This window comes from Passer montanus, unplaced genomic scaffold (assembly GCF_014805655.1).
Source record: "Passer montanus isolate IOZ18808 unplaced genomic scaffold, ASM1480565v1 scaffold152, whole genome shotgun sequence".
Taxonomy (NCBI): Eukaryota; Metazoa; Chordata; class Aves; order Passeriformes; family Passeridae; genus Passer; species Passer montanus.
Window position 1 is genome coordinate 801325 of NW_024362274.1, and position 17737 is coordinate 819061.

Here is a 17737-nt window from a genome sequence, read left to right on the forward strand (position 1 = left end):
TAGCTGAAAACAAGCCAAGATTTTTGCGTTTTCATCTATATAATGAAAAGGAGATTTAAGAAAATCTTACACTTCCCTTTTATTTCAAGAAAGTTTCTAAACCAGAGCCTAAAGGAAGTGACAGAAAGGAAAACAGAAGAGTGTGTGGATCTCTTAAGCTTGCCAGGTAAAGTGGAACTGTTGGGTGCTCAGCTCTGAAACAAAGAATTCCTTGAATCAAAGAGCATGAAAAAAATCCACCATCATCATATTTGACTTGAGCAGCCATCAGAATCCCCATGCTAGTGGCATGGCCAGGTTAGAAGAACTGGACAATGCAATGGGATTCCTGTGAATCTGTCTTTATTTGTTTACCAGAACACATATTCTGCTTTTTCTGAGTAGAGTTGAAATCATTTGAGCATTTTTGAACTCAGGGAACAAAGTTTATTTCAGTCAACACTTGTATCTTTGCCTTCAAAACATATTGGAGAAACTTCAACAATATTTACTCTACACTAGGTGCAGGGAGCTGTAACGTAAAAAAAAATAGGTATAGATTTACAAGGAAGGCTTAGGTTTCATCACTGTAATAACTGATTCTAAGCCACCCTTAAGCTGTTTTTTCCATCTGCAGGAACAGAAGTTCACTGAATTAATCTAGCTCAACATTTTATCGAGGTAGGATGCTAGGCAGCTACATACAGGAACTGTACTCTCCTACACTCTATGCTGGTATATTAGCCCTTATGCCTTGCTCTTTCTGTGCTTTCACTTCTTTTGGAAAATACAAAAAAGTGCCCAGTTTTTTGTTTTTTTTTTTAAATCTACACTATTGCCATGCTGGTATATTAGCCCTTATGCCTTGATCTTTCTGTGCTTTCACTTCTTCTGGAAAATACAAAAAAGTGCCCAGTTGTTTTTTTTTTAAAAATCTACATTATTGCTCAAAAATAGACTTGTGTGTATATGTTTTTACTACTCTTATTACTGCTACTTATGCACTACCTGTACCTAACAATCACAACAGCTATAGTCCCAACCCCAAAAACAAATATTAACATAACCACACTACTTGCCTTTGTGGGAGTTTCACAGATTTTAAACCTTTCAACTTTTTCTCATTGTTTAACTCACATATTTCAGAGTTCAATATTTATTAAATACTTGTCACAGTCATCTTCAGTTATCCTGGTTTAACTCCTAAAGTGTCAAACTCCTTAACTTCTTTGACTCTTTCTGTTCTTTTTTTTATGTATCTAATTTTATTTGTATTCATCATACAAAATTGCTACCAGCTGTACATCATCTCATCAGTAAAATAAGTGTCATATTTTTCTGAGAACTGGGCTAATGATGTGCCCTGCTTCCTGGAGAAAATTAAGATGGCATAAAAAAGAAGGAAATTTGACTACAAAGTCTTTGTTTAACCCATGAGACCATTCTTTGAGAAAAATGTGCAAAGTGAATCACCTCTGTGAAATAAAACCGCAAGCTAAAATTACTTCAGTTGATAAGCAATTAGGAAAATGCAGGACACTTAAAGAGGAACTCCACACCCAACTGTTGGCACAATTCACTGGAAGTAAATTGTTAACTCTCACTAAATCTAATGAACATATTCCCCAAAACTGCCATGTAAACAGCCGCATGTTGGGTTAGCTTGGACACACAGGCAAATTCAGGATAATGCCAAATGGGCAGTGGCAGAGTTTCAGTGGCATAAACCTGAGGCAAAATATAGAACCAGGTCTTCTGAGCTCATGACAAGATGAAGTATCAATGTTTCCACTGGAGAAGTCATAGTGTCTCCATTCACGCCTAAAAAAGTTAAAGAAAAAAAAAAGGCTGTAGAAATAAAGTGATTCTGTGAACAAAGGAGGAATATGGGCTGTTGAGGGCTCCTTCATAATAAACAACTACTGGACAGAGCCAAAATCTGAAACGACCAGACTGACCAGTGTCCAGTGACAGACCATATAATTAGTGAGCTACAGAGCATAAAAACAACTGACTGCTTCCAATTATGATGTGAAAGGGCAACTTCACAGTTGTGCCACTTCGTAGTTCTGGGGAAAGGCAAAGGAAAATGTGTTAAAGGCCTAATGAGGTGTGTGGGTGGAAGTTACTGCCACAGTTTACAGCGGCTCAAGTTGTTAGTTCCTACCATGTGTCACTATCCAAGGGAAAGAGGGAATGCGAGGGAGGCTGGGATGGGAGCAGAGTGTGGGAAGGCATTTTCTCACTGGGATAACTACAAGTAAAGATTTCCTTTCTCTTCTTCCTGAACAGATCATTATATCAACAGACATTATATTTTAAAAGAGCCATTTTAAGATTCCCAGACAGATTCAGTAATTGATTCAGCATTTTTGTTATCCACAAGACACATTTGCTTATTTTAGGCAGTCTGGGGATTTGTTCCCTCAAGTTCCTTAAAATACAAAACAGAGAGGAATGAGGTAGGGACCTCAGTACATCTGCAGGAACAGACAGCACAGAGGGACCACTGTCTATAATACTGGGTGAAACTATAACCCCAATGAGAACCTCTCAGGATACACTCAGCCCACATAAACTTCTCTTGAAAGACCCACTGCACCCTCCACTTACTCACAGAACACACCATCTTGTCACTTACAGCTGGCACAGACAGCTGAGATGGCAGAGAGTCAACCACTCATTTGACAGTCCCTAATTTAAAAGATAAATCACTTCTGAGTAGATTAATTGAGTTTTCCAAAGGGTATCCTTTTGGCAATGGCGTTTTTCAGCACTGCCTTTCCACCTACCCTCAAGGGGTGAAGAGATCAGCAGACTTGCTTTGTGCAAAGAGGCTGCATAATCTGTAGAGAAATACAGACAAATAGCTATTTGGCAGTTTGTGATGACACCACAATATCAGCTCCTTGAGATTCCATTCAGAATGCTCATCCCCACATGGTTCTTCCAGGCCTGACCAACCTGGGAGGCTCTAAATCCTGAATTATTAAGAAGTATCTGGTATTAAAGGAAACAGCAGAAAGAAAAGGTCACAAAGAGACATTATTATTTTCCTACTTTTCCAAAAATTAGGAGTTCTGAAAGACCCTGAAAACCCATAACTGCATACTGGTTGAGAAGAGGGAATATTGTTTTTATTGTTGTGAAAGGCTATTGCAGAATTTTAACCTTCACTTAATACTTTGAGTTGCTTCTGGTTTGGACTCAAAATTTTTGAGTTTCTGCAGGATGAGCCAAGAAAATAAGTGGTCAGCCTGCAAAGAATTTAGGTGACATTTAAATAAAACAACAATTCAAATATTCCTCTCGCAGCTGGCTTGCATCTTCTACAGCTGATCAGCTCCTTGTCCTATCAGGCATTACAAGCCCTGCTGACCACAGGGGAATCACTCAGAGGGTTTTTTTAAAGGAAATTCAGGTGCTAGACCTTCAGTTCCCCTATACCACCAAACAATAGGATCCAGAAGCACGTTAAAGTCAGTGTTCTGTCTGTGCACATTGTAGATGAGAACAGCAGTATTTTCACTCCAGCTCCCCCAACAGACCCAGACATACTTCCAACCACTTTACAACCAAGATTCTCAAATCCTTGGTTACAGTGGGCAAACTCTGGATCTCCTGCTCCTCACAACACAGAGGAAGTCAAAAAACATCCTGGGTCCCAGGTGACTTAAAGAGGAGTCTCAATCCAGGGAGCCTCCAGTGGCCAGCACCTGCTTCAAGAACACTCATTTCATTTTATTATGGGAATATCAAAATTGCAAAGCATTAAAATATGAAAAGCGTGTTTAATCAATCAACTCCAAATCCTTCCCTTGAGCTGTGGCAGGAATCACTGTATAATGGAGAGTTCAGGGGTCCACCAAAGATCCTCAGCCAGGATCTACCAAGTCCTCTGCTGCTCTTCCTCATCAGTCAGCTGCACTTTCATTTTCCTTGAACATAAAAACCAGCCATTTCCCTGGAAGTCACAAAACTCCCTGGGTCCCAGGTGACTTAAAGAGGAGTCTCAATCCAGGGAGCCTCCAGTGGCCAGCACCTGCTTCAAGAACACTCATTTCATTTTATTATGGGAATATCAAAATTGCAAAGCATTAAAATATGAAAAGCGTGTTTAATCAATCAACTCCAAATCCTTCCCTTGAGCTGTGGCAGGAATCATTGTATAATGGAGAGTTCAGGGGTCCACCAAAGATCCTCAGCCAGGATCTACCAAGTCCTCTGCTGCTCTTCCTCATCAGTCAGCTGCACTTTCATTTTCCTTGAACATAAAAACCAGCCATTTCCTAATTATGTATTCTTATTCTTTTTTCTTTTTCAGAGTGTCACTGCTAAATTCCTACACAGACAGGATTTTTTTTGATTTTGAAAAATTAGATTTTTCAGCCAACATAAAGCATGTTAGTACAAGTCTTTCCTGCTTGTATTAGTACACACCATGCCATGGTGTGTACATGGTTTTGCACACTACTGCAATCAGTATGCCACAAAGTAACACTATGAGCAGCACTGGAGCTGCTGTTCATCTACCAAGAAATTATGTCAAAGGAAACCAAAAAACAAGCAAGTAAAAAAAATTTGAAGTGAAAAAGTAAATTACAGTGAATTGTAAAAGTTCTTTCTCTAGATTAACACTTTCCTCATGGAAAACTCTTTTTCCATGGAGACAGGGTGAAATATTTTTATTCTTATTTGATAAAATAACTATGTTTGACAGAAAGCTGTCAGGAAAAAAGTGATCTGAGTTTCTCTCAGTATAAAAACTGCATCTCAGCAGAAAGAGGGCATTGGTTCTGGGCATGGAGCAGAAACTCTGGAATCTCTGGGAGCTGGCTTGGGGGTGAAGAGAAAAGAGAAAGAATAAGGATTCATCTACAGTTTCTAAGAATAATCCAGAGAAGCAAATGAGCTCAGGGAAATGTTTTGTCCACAGGGTAAACCTTTCGGATATAGATGAACACGGCTTGTTTGTAGACCTTGATGAAAAGTAGTCTGAGACATTTGTTTCTCTTGGCTGTGGTGGCCGGGGTTAGCTACACACTTCTGCTTGTCATGGTATTCAAGAGTCTGGGAAATGTTACTTTTCCTGAGGAGAGGGTGTTTTGGAAACAGTGGTAAATCTCAGTTTCAATTAAAGCAACCATGTAAGGTGTTTTCTTTTTTATTTTTCTTTTTTTCTTTTTCTTTGCTATTTTTCTCTTTTTTCTTTTTCTTTTTCTTTTTCTTTTTCTTTTTCTTTTTCTTTTTCTTTTTCTTTTTCTTTTTCTTTTTTTTAATTTTTTTTTCTTTTTTTCCTCTTTCTCTTTTTCCTTTTCTCTTTCTTCCTCTGATTTGACTGACCTCCTCAAAGTGGAGGCATTGTAACATGGCATTGTGGTTCCTCACTCTGCAGCTGGAGAAATTCTGCCATGGCAAACACTTAGGGAAATGATGTTTGAAATGTCTGCACATACTTTCTGAGATGAGACAGGGGTTTCTCAGTTATCTGAAAGTCCTGGAGAAGCACATACTCTATTTTGCAAAGTTTTGTATGCAGGCAAGAGTTTTGAGGCAAAACACTGAAAAGGCAAAATCCGTTACAGCTGCAAAGGAACTATTTTGTCATGAGACTCAAATCACACAGAGATGATCTATAAGCCAATCTTTCCTCAGCCTATTTTCTTTTTAAGTGTTGTAATCCCAGAAGTGGGTTAGTGCAGGGATTGCAGGTGGCTCTGCTGTCATGAAAACTGTTTTATTTGATAAAGGAAACTTTTCATAAAATGTCTTCAAGAAAAATTTTTCACACCCTTTGAAGTACGCCAAGCCACTACATTTTATTTTCCACAGGGAAAGAAAGTAGCTGCATGTAAGACTATGTCTGGAGTGACTTTTGCTTCCACAGGAAGCTCTCCTGAATGTTTGAATGTTTGAAAGTGCTTGTATGTGGCAATTCTGCACACCAGTACTTCACAGAAGAATAAAATACTTTCTTCAAATCAAAAATCCAGGAGAAAGATGGCCAGCCATTTTTATCCCTTTTTTGTATTCTCTTAAAAAAAACTTCTGAAATCTCACTCTAACCACCCAGGAATGTACCACAATTTGCAAATGCTAGCTAATATTTTTCTTTGACTACCTACAATAATCTTTGGTATTTCTACATGACTGAAACAGTCACCACAGCTTTCATGTCCTAATAAAATGGCATCACACTGAAATGGAATTTATGCCATAGTTATGGATATGAAGCACAGGCTGTTCCTCAACCATGAGCCAGAACAGGAACTTGTGGCTTGAAATTTAAGTCAAGTCCTGAGTGTCAAGTTAGGGAAAGTATTGCATATTTAAGTCTGTTTATCTTCCTCTTGCAGATTAAAATTGTATGGGTGCCTTAGAGACAGGCTATTATCTTATCTGCTTTAAGCCACAGAAAATAATTTTGTCTAAAATGTACATGTAAAAACTCTGCTCTAATATTAATTCTTTTAAAGTCAGAGATATAGAACATTCTTTCCAAAAATTAAAGGCATTTTCTTCATGAGGCATCCACACATCTCTTGTCTTCAACAACTCTGTTGCAGTAAGAGTCAGATATCTTGGCCCCTGCGTGCCAGGGAAATCTCTACCACTCTTGTGAGAATAGTTAAAATTAAATTTGCCACTTTCTTCATATTTATATATCTATGATGAAGCAAAAGATTACTGGTTTTTTAAGAACTATTTTTTATAACATAGACCAAAATGAATTTGCACTTATTTCCTGTTTGTCTTTGACACAAGGACTTGAATATTTCTTTTTTGATCTGTATAAAGCACTGGGCACTCTCAGCCACAGATTATGGGCTTTTCAGCTTATTCCCCTTTGATATATCTAAACTGCTTCTTATCAGTCCTATGTGCACAGGGGAAATGGTAGATTTGGTTCATAATGCATATTTAGACACGAGGGATTGCAATGTCACCTTTTCCTCATATGCAAAGTCTCCTAATGGCTGTCAGGAAGCCATGGTCTAAAAAAATGTGTGTTCCTGGGCTCATTCCTACTTAGAAATGAAGCAGTGACCAGTTAATGTTTAATTATTTTGGTGAGCTGGAGTTTAATTTCACATGGGACATAACACTGAGGCCTGGAAAAGCCTCGCTGGGCTACTCAGACACTCTTTTGTTACAAAAGAAAGGAACCTAAACAAACTACATGAAGTTTCCACGGGAAGCAAAGAACAATCCAGAAGGCAGCAAGCCAGACAGAAAACACTCAAAACATTAGAAACAAAACAAAGATAAAACAAAAGGCAGAAATTCCTTTAAAGACAAGTGCACCAATTAATGTCTGAGCAGTTTTGCATTCTCCTGAAGCACACCAACAACTTGATTGAAAGGAATGGCAAACACAAACCTCCTCACTGTAGGTGGTCTTAGACAAAATTTACAGAAGTACTGCTTATGTCAAATAATATGGAAAACAGACCCAAAGCCACGCATTTATTTTTAATAATAAGCTTAGAAATGAAGGCATAGGGAAAACAAAGGAGGATGGTCTTGAATGTATTAGGTTTAGACTTGAGAAAATGACCCTGTTCCCATCTCTGCCAAACAGTCTTGGCTTCTTTCAGCTTGTTGATGAAGGACTAACCCTCACTATGCCTCAGTTTTTCATTTTGCAAGCAGATAATATTTGTTTTGACATCTCTTTTAAAAATATATTTTTTTAAAAATATGATCTCTGAGATATTTGGAGTGATACATGTTATTTTATGGGGCAGCTGTAAAGTGCCATGGGCACTGTGGAATTTGATCATCATTTCTTCACGTATACACTACAAAAATAAAAACAAAATGTATGTTCAAATTTCTTATGTCCAAATCTCTGCTATCAATATAGACCATTCTGTTCCCCAAGGCAATGTATCACTTTTGCAGCTATCAAGATATTGCATATGAACTATCACCTGCAGGAGAAATAGGGCCTCTGCAGAGTATTAGTGCTAGCAATTTTTATTTTTTTTAGATTTCAACTGAGATCAGGAGTACTATCAGCAATTCTGTAAAAGCTTCAGCAAACCTGAAAAAGAACAGCTAAACAAAAAAAGTTAATACTTCTGAAGCTCATGAATTTGAAATAATGTCATCACAAACTTGCTCTAAATATACTTTGTTTCCCACAGCTCTCCAACAATTAGCATTATGTAAGGTCTCTGCATGTTAGCATAGATGATAATCCCCAACATTTCCTAACAGACAGGTACCAATAGCATTGTTTGATCCTCTGGCAAGATGCAGTCTCTAATGGATTCACCCATTCTGCTTTCAGTTTCAGGCACAAATCTATCTCCCTCTAAACAGTGGGCTCCTTTTCAGGGGTGGGGTTTTTTTTTTTGTTTTTTTTTTTGTTTTTTTTGGTTTTTTTGTTTTTTTTCCCATACATTCTCCTTTCCAAGAGCAAATTAGAAAATCAGGTGCATGTGTAAAATGGGAAATACAGCAAATTTGTGCATTCACTCACCTGTGTCTGAGTTCCTCCTCTCCCTCTACATCATCACTTTCTGGTATCAGAGAATCAGAATAACCACAGAACCATGGGATCACAGAACCCTGGAGTCACAGAATCATAAAACAATAGAATTATAGCATGGTTTGGGTTGGAAGGGACCCAAAGGATCATTTTGCTCCCACTCTCCTTCCATGGGCAAGGATGCCCCTCGCTAGACCTGATCTAAACCTGCCCTCTGTCAGTTTAGAAGTGCTGTCTCTTGTTCTGCCCATGTAAAAAGTCCTTCTCCCTCCTTCTTATAAGCCCCCTTTAGAGGAGGGAGGCCACAACAAGGTCTCCTCAGAGCATTTCCTCCTCCAGGCTGAACCATGCCAGCTCTCAGTCTTTCTCCACAGCAGAGGTGCTCCAGCCCTCACAAAATCCTTGTGACCCTTCATGTCCTTCCTTGCAGCTTCAACAAGGTGCCACTGACTGCTCCCTGCCCCCTTAGACAGCACCACAAGCCTTTTAGTTCATTCTCTTGAGGTAAAGGGCTGATAGACTGTCTCTGCAGTCCACAGATGCAAAACTGTGATCTGCTCCTGCCGTGCTGATCTTTGACATCAATATCCGTGAGAGCAGTCTGTCTAGGAGTCCTGTTTTAAAATCGCAGAATCACAGGATGGTACGAGCTGGAAAAGGCCTTGAAGAACACTGGGTTGGGACACCTTCCACTAGACCAGCTTGCTCCAAGCCCTGTCCAACCTGGCCTTGAACAAAGAAAAGTCCTATCTCCACTCAGGTCCTTTCAAGACACATAAATGTTCACTCTTGAAAAATGAGCTCTGGACCCAGAGCAGAGGGACAGAGTCACCTGCCAGCCTGAAACTGGCATCTGTGAGTTCCTCCTGGCCCAGTATTGGCACCAAGGGGAGACTGCTTCTCTTTCCCTGTGTGCAGTCACTGTATTGAAGAACTAAATCCACCATGAGCTCTGTAGGTGACTCTTGGCCATGATATAAATGCCCTGTGTGATAAGGATCAGGCTGCACAGTGCAGATCCCGTTAGCTTAAAATCCCTATATTGAACCTCTCCTTCAGTAAATCTGTGTGCCTTAGCTACAATGGTCAAATACCAGGTTTGAACATTTCTCCAGGTGTCCAGGGAATGAAACCTGAGCCTTGCACATCATCAAGTGTCCAATTCCACAAAATAGGAATTAATCTCCTAATATTGCTGTAATTTCTTTGAAAGCATTCATTTTGCCTTTTGGTTTATACACAAGATCTCTTTTAAATCCTGGCAAGGTATTTGCACTTGAATTATGCTCTCTTTCATGAGTTGTGTCATTTGAGCTGCCTAAGCTGTGTGGCTTTTGAAAAAATAAATCTTTTTTATTGAAATGAAGATAACAACCAGATCATGAAATAGGAAGAGACTCTTAACGATGCTTAAAATGTGATCTATTGCTAATGGTATGAGCTGCATAAACTTTTACAGAAGTGTTTTCACTCATTCCTGAATTATTGATACCTACTCTGTGCTGGGTGAAAAAAACAGATGTGATAAACAACAAAACAACTGTGACAAATAAGCATTTTATTGTTTGTTATTTTATTATTATTTGCCCATTTATAAAGATGAAGAATACAGAGCAGCCCTTGTCACTGAACTTCAGTAGAAATCCATCTGAGAAATTATTAAAATAATTTAATATTTGCAATGTTTAATTGAAACAGTCTAAAGGAAACTGAGTTGAAAATGGATCTCAGCAACCTGTATATCTCTGTGCACTTCTTTTCTAAGTTGAATAGACATCCTTTGGGCATGAATCAGGGGGATGAAGTTATAATTAAAATATAGAAACCTGAATTAGGATCAAGGCTGTATATTTCCTAAACATTTTTCAAAAATGTAAATAGAGACAATTTGGGTCTTTGGCTGCCTATCCACTTGAATTTCCTCTTTAGTATGACATTAAGGCAATATCTACCATAGGTGGACTTAGAATCTAAAACATTTTAAAGAAAGTGTATTTCCATATCATGCTTTGAAATTGGTGGCAATAATTCCCCAGTCTGTTATTAAAGCCAAGACTTTCAGAGGATTACAAAGGGTCTGGCACATACTTAGATAAAATATTCAGAGTTCTGGAAGGGTCAAAGCTCTTGTGCTCCTTGGTGTGTACCAACTTTTAGCTACAGAGACTCAAGAAGAAACTTTTCTGCCCTTCTGAGCAGACTTTGCCTTAATTGCAAGGTCTCTGGCCTTTCAGAGCAGGTGGCTCTGGCCCCCTCTGGATGATCATACAGCTGCTGCTTCTGCTGTTCCATGGTTTTATTGTCCTCAGAGAAGAAATTGTTTCTTGATGAGCTTCAGATTTTTTAGAGTCGTGTGTATCAAAATGCTTGGTTATAATATGTTCTTCTTTACTGCAGGAATTACACAGGCAATCAGATGGAGCTGAGGTATTTGCATGCATAATTAGATTACTTCTATGCACAGTTCCACATGCAGCTTAAAGTTGAGGCTATGAAGAGCCAGGTAATACCCTTTTGGTTGAGCTCCTCAGGTTCAGAGAAGTTGAGGCTATGTTTCTGAAGATAAGGTCAGTATCTACACATCTCCTATTTAGGGAAGACGAATAAAGGCACAAAAAACATATCCAAGCTGACTTCCAGCTACAGCCAGTATCTGGCTGATGGGGAGACTCTTAAATGAGAGATGTTAATTAAACTTTTGAATTCTTAGATGTGCCTCTACTCTCCTCCACTGAGGCTAACAGTGGACATTAACCCTTCTGACCAAGACCCTCTAAAGTGTAACTTTTAGTGTAATACTCTTATACAGACTGAACATATGTAGTGGACACTCACAATCCCCAGAAAAGATTTGCTGTCCATAGGGAAGCTTGGACTTTGCTGCAGTGTTGGGTTTTTCCAGTCTGTCTCATGGAATGAGTTCTTTACATTTGACCTTTCAGCAGCTGCCTTGCAAACAGCTACAGTGTCTGCCCTGTTTATTTATTTTAATCTCTCCTTATATTTGCTCCCCATCATTTTTTCCTTCCGATTTCCAAAGAAATGGCACACATTTTCTGGGGGAAGCAGTACAGCCTACATGGTTGGACACTGGCTGGATGAAAAGGAAATGTTGATTTTCTTCCAGGACTTCTGTGCATTGTGAGTCACTTCACTTCCCCATGCCTCTATCTGTATCAGTGGAATGGATGATGTTATACCATTTTTAAAGTCCTTTTGATATATCTTGATGAAAAGTGCTCTGCCAAAATTAGGAAATATCTTGCATCTGCAAGTCCTTAATGTTGTGGGATGCAAGTTGGCTCTGCCCTGTGTTTGACAAAAGTCAATTTCAGCAGTTCTCTCTCCTTCTGCATTAAACAATAAAACTCTTTTCCTCCCTTCCTGAACTGAACTATCCTAATAATGTTTAATTTATTTTTAAATGGAAAGTGTACTCATAGGTCTAGGAATTTGTGTGGAAACTTTAGATAGCTGATGCCAAATATGTTGTGATTAGTAAAAAGATTATAAAGATTTCAGTAGGGTCTGGATGAACCCATCTTTTTGTTCTTTTATAGGCTGTGCCCTGTGTTTGACAAAAGCCAATTTCAGCAGTTCTCTCTCCTTTTGCATTAAATAATTAAAACTCTTTTCCTCCCTTCCTGAACTGAACTATCCTAATAATGTTTAATTTATTTTTAAATGGAAAGTGTACTCATAGGTCTAGGAATTTGTGTGGAAACTTTAGATAGCTGATGCCAAATATGTTGTGATTAGTAAAAAGATTATAAAGATTTCAGTAGGGTCTGGATGAACCCATCTTTTTGTTCTTTTTTTCTTGTTTTCTTCTTTCATTCTTTTTTCTTTCTTTTTTTTTTTTTTTTCTATGAGAGGAGGAAATGGGGGTGCTGCACTGACTAAATTATCTCTATGGAAGCATCTTCCAAATGGAAATTATAAAATTACTTTGCAGATTTTTGCCAACAGCATTTGGACTGGAAAACGTCCGGCTACTTTACTTTCCATGCCTTATTTGAAAACATTTTAAGAATATTATGAATTTCCCCTTATAGTTTAACAGACTGGAAAGGAGGAAAGACGAAAAGTCCCTTTCTATATATAATATGAGATGTCTATTAGTAAAATTGTATAAATAGCACACAATAGATCTTTTTCTTAAAAAAAATGATCAAAGAAATTTTGACAATTCTTTCTCTTTTCTTAATTTGAATTTTCTTAAAAATAATTAGTCCAGCCCACCTCACACTCAATTCTTTCCAAATATTCCCTAAAATAATTCTCAATCATTTTCTTGCAGCTTAATTAGAAGTGTAATTTAATTTAATTAAAAACTAAATTTTCACTTGTAGTGAAAAAAGATTTATTTAACTTAATAAAATTTATTAATATATTTGAGGTTTTAGTCACATTCATTTTTTCCCCCTAATACCCCAAACTAATATCCCAAAGCCATGGTGACTAAAATACACATAACTACTACATGTGGGAGGGTAAAATTTATGGATTCAGAAAAATGGAGAAATATATCAAAAAAATCTCAGAAACTTTTCATGTGAAATACCCAATCCAATCTTTTTTATATACCAAAAATATGTGGGAGTTTTTCACTGAAATTATATTAAAGATGATATCAAAATGTCAGAAACTTATTCTGCCTTTTTTCCTTCTCAGTTACACTTCTCTCTGTGTATCTTATCTACTTGATTATAGTTTGGTTCCACTGGAATGTTCATCATAGCAGATACATATTTTGTATATGTTGCTTCTTTTTTTTTTTTAATGATTGTTCAATATCATCAGTTCTTTCATCTGCAAATAAACTATACAAAATCAAGTAAGCCTGGTCACATCATTATGATTGTGTGCAAATTCCTGAAAGTCATAGAAAATCCACTAGTGGGAGTGTTCTGGTCACTGGGTGTAGCTGTTTTGAAGAGCAGACCTGGTGCAACATCTTCTGGGAGCTCAACTGATCTTCTCAGCTTCTTCAGGCATTGCTCCTTAAATCTTTATTTCTCAACATGCACGTGTGTGTCTATGTGTGTGCACACTCTCTTTGGTCTTTTCCTGGACTGAATTTGTTTTACAAAGAAGTGAAGCTATGTCTAAAAAATATTCTCTACTTTAAAACATTTGCTGCCACATTATGTTTGATATTTCACTTTTCTTGAATTTTACTAGCATTTCAGGAAGTTTATCTTTGAATATTTTGGATTCATTTTGCCTACATGTTTCCCTCTGAAAAATTATATTTTTTTCTGGCTATACCATGCATGTGTTAAAATAGATTTTTTAAAATTTAATTTAAAAAGAGAAGATTTTATTTTTCCTTTGGGGGTGTCCGATCTAAAATCTGATCTTAAATTAGAGATTAGGGATTTCACACCCTGAATAGTTGCATGGTTGATTTAACTATTCTGAACACATTTCAAATCTCAAAAGTTTCTTAATTTTTCACATTCTCATGAGAATCTGAAACTTCCTAATTTCAAATCTTTTCAGGGAGTGCAATAGTGTTTAAATATGTTTAAGACACTCAGGTAGCATTTTAGACTTCCTCGTGTAATTATTAGTTACTAAATGCATCCAGTCCTTTAGACCAGTGACAGCAAAAAAATAATTTGGAACTTTAAGCCAGACTTCATAATTAACAGTATTAAAAATCAGCTAGTTTAACCAGTTCAGGATGGGAAAGCTTATAATAAAAATAGGAAGTTTTTGAAAGATGTTTCCCTGAACATTAGTGCTTTCCATGGACTTATTGTTGATGCACTTTTTCTGCAGAAACTTGGGACTTTGTCAGATTTGTACGGAGCATTGGCATGCTACTTTGTGGAATCAAAGCCTCTTGAACCACTGAAACTCTGCAAACACTTCAGACTGCTGTCTGAGGGGTTTGTCTTTTGTGCAAAAAACCTCTTAGGTAAAAACCAAAACACCCTACAAAATGCAGACGCTATCCTCAACATGGAAAACAAAGATGCCTTCTCTACAACTCCTAAAGAATTTACTGAGAGTTCATAAATAGATCCACAAATAGATCTGGAGATAAAGACACTCCATTCTATTAGCACTGGAGGGTTGTTTGGAGCTTTTTTTTTCTATTAGTATAATCACCAACCTACAAAACAAAGCTTTGATCCCTTGTTCTTCTGACAGACTGTGGAGTTAGTTTATTTAGACTTCATTTACTCTTGCCAATTTTGCAAGCTTGAAATCACAGTTTTATACAGAAAAAAAATTATTTTCCTTGATGTTTACAAATTAGCTGCTATTCAGGGAGAAATCATATACTTCTTGTCATCATGTGGATTTCATAGATAAAACCTTATCAACTTATGAAATTACTCCTTTTTATGCCAATGTCCCCAAAGGGAGAATAAATTCTTAGTAAAAGTACTGGATATGTATGCTATTCCAGGTTCTGGTATGAAATCCCTCCATTAACTTGGATAATCCTGAATCTACAATATTTTTTCTCCTGAGAAGCCTTTTGCAAATCTATAATCATTAGTGCCTGTTCTGTGTCTAGGTAATGCAAGAATTAGAACAGTGTAATACTAATAGAGATATTAGCCTCCTTAAAAAATTTCAAAGCTTTTTGGAATATGTATGTTTACACTGGATTAAAACAAAGTCTTCTCCTCCTCTCCTGTTGGAAGGCCTATGTGAAATAAAATAATATTTGTTGATCCAAAATGTTGCCACAGTCAGGAGGAATTCCCTGGCAAGAAGGAAAGCAGGAACCTTGGTTTCCTGCACCATGACAAGCTTCAGACCAGTTTGTCATTTTGCAGGGTGCTTAATCCAGCTTTACTATCTGGGTAATTAGGGCATGTAGACTTTCAGCTGAGATAACTCTGGAGAGCTCCACTGAACACTGAAATTTGGTTCCATGCCAGCTTACATTAACTTGAAGACACAGCCTTCAGGTGATAAGTTGTTAGAGGCAACTTATTCCCATGGCACAGGGAGCCCTGGCCATTAGCAGAAAATTTAGTGCTATTGACTGGTATTATATTTCCAAAATTATATTTGTGTTGCAAGATTAGTTATTGTAAATCATTTGAAGCAGCCATATAAATATGGCTGGAGAGGTATGCCCTGGAAATCTAATCAATATGGTGTCACATGAACAGTGAGGAGCAGAGGAGTAAAGGAAAAGATAAATAATTCTGTGTAACCATCAGAATTGTGGGGTGGATGTCACATAAAAAACCCAAATGTAAGAATGATTTTTTTTTTCCTCTGACTGTCAAGAGGCTGGGCTGGTCATGTAGCTGACCTAATTTTCAACCCTGCATTTGGCTGCCAACTTGTTAGATGTGCAGACTCCCACTGCTTTGCTTCTACAAACTTTCTCAGATTTATCAGAGGACATGTGTGAGTTGCCTTTCAACCAACATCTCACTGCAAGCTGCACATCCTCCAAAGGCTGGTTTGTCCTACACAATCACTGACTGCAGAAAGAATCAGTTTGTGGTTAGTAAATCTACCAGGGCTTTAGATCAGCTGAAACTCAGGTTGTGTTTAACTGCTGTGTAAGTTTGTGATGTGCATCATTCTGGGGAGTGTGGGGGGGAACTAATCAGAGCCACTGCCATACTTCTGGGCCTTCACTGGGTATTTACAAAACCAGGTTATGGAAAAATAGCAAAAAACTGAAGTCATGAATCTGCCTTTTGTCAGAGAATCATTTAGGTTGGAAAATCCCTCCAAGACATCAAGTCCTACCATTAACCTACCACTGCCCAGCCCATCTCTAACCCATGTCCCCAAGTGCCACATCCACATGGATTTTAAATCCCTCCAGGGTCGGGGACTTCAGCATTGCCCTGGCAGCAGTGCCAGGGCTGGACAACCTTGTACATGAAGGAATTTTCCCTAATATCCAATCCACACCTCACCTGACACAACTTGAGGCCGTTCCCTCTCCTCCTGTCCCTGTTCCCTGGAGCAGAGCCCGACCCCCCGGCTGTCCCCTCCTGGCAGGAGCTGTGCAGAGCCACAAGGTCCCTCCTGAGCCTCCTTTGCTCCAGGCTCAACCTCTGTCCAGCTCCCTCAGTTGCTCCTCATCAAACCTGTTCTCCAAAGCTTTCCCCAGCTCATCCATATCACATATTTCCTGACCTCCACCACTGCTAATCTATCAGATCGTATATTTCTTGATAATTTAATTCTTGCCACCTACCCATTAATTCCCCAGTGGTGTAATTTTCATGACCTTCACAGTTTTTATGCACTGATTTAGTAGTGCCTGTTCATCCAATCACCAGGGACCCACAGCAAGGATCATGGTTTCCCTCCTGCCATGGATGAGATGGAATGAGTGACAACCTATAAAAAATCTGCACCTCAGATCCCAGAGAACAATCAGAGAGATATGAGTTTGACATTAATCAATTACCTCACATGCTCACTTGCTTGCTTCTTGGATCTGTGTTTCCACCAGGATCTTCACTTTCCTTCTGAAGCTCATATTTCCTTCTTTTTTTTCTTTCAGGAATACTTCTTTTACCTGTTTTTGTTTTTGGTTTTATTTTTGGTTTTGTTTGTTGTTTTTTCTATTTTACCTTTTTAACTTTTTTAACTTTTTTAACTTTTTTTTTTTAACTCTATATCTCTATATTTCTGTTTTACTGTAATTTTTGGCACCACCTCTTCTTCCCAAACATGCAGTCCCCAGTTTTCCAGTCTGTGTGAAGGAGACCATCCACCACACAGACAGACTACAGACTGGTGGATCTGCCTCTTGTCTCGTTATATGCTGGAAGGTTCAAGAAGTGCCACTTCTGTTTTGTCGAGGACTTAGCAAAACCTACAACCTGCCTGTGCCAGGTGCAGCTAGAAACTGCCTGTGAGTTCAAAAGCTGATTCTGGGTATTGCCCAGACATGCATGAATGTGTGTGTGTATGTGTGTATATACACTCATTTTTTTCACCTGTATTCACAGTGCAAGACTTATTTTTTTCACCCACGAAAACTGCCAATAGAAAAATATCAGAATTTTATATCACAGAGGAAAAAGTGCACTTCCAAAGAACACTGGGGGTTTATTCCTTTGAGGAAGATTGAAAGTACACATATAAACATAAAGATTAATAGATAGATTAATAGGTTAAAAAATTGAGATCACAAAGGTTTAGTTTTCCACTCTGGACCAAATAGTAAAGACAAGGTACAAATATAAAATTGTAAGGTACAAATGGAACATTATAAGAAACAAATGGACTCTTCCAAATATCTTTGAAGAAAAA

At 38.0% G+C, this 17737-nt stretch overlaps 1 long non-coding RNA gene across 1 annotated transcript in view; it reads right to left on the reverse strand.

Annotated features, from left to right (window-relative positions):
• Positions 1-1347: 1347 nt before the first annotated feature.
• Positions 1348-17737, reverse strand: part of LOC120498846 — a 33065-nt gene continuing 16675 nt past the window's right edge. Inside the window, exons 2-3 of the long non-coding RNA XR_005626766.1 lie at positions 8468-8556; positions 1348-1800 (exon numbers count right to left, since the gene is read on the reverse strand). This is a non-coding gene — a long non-coding RNA (uncharacterized LOC120498846). The remainder of the gene's footprint in view (positions 1801-8467; positions 8557-17737) is intronic.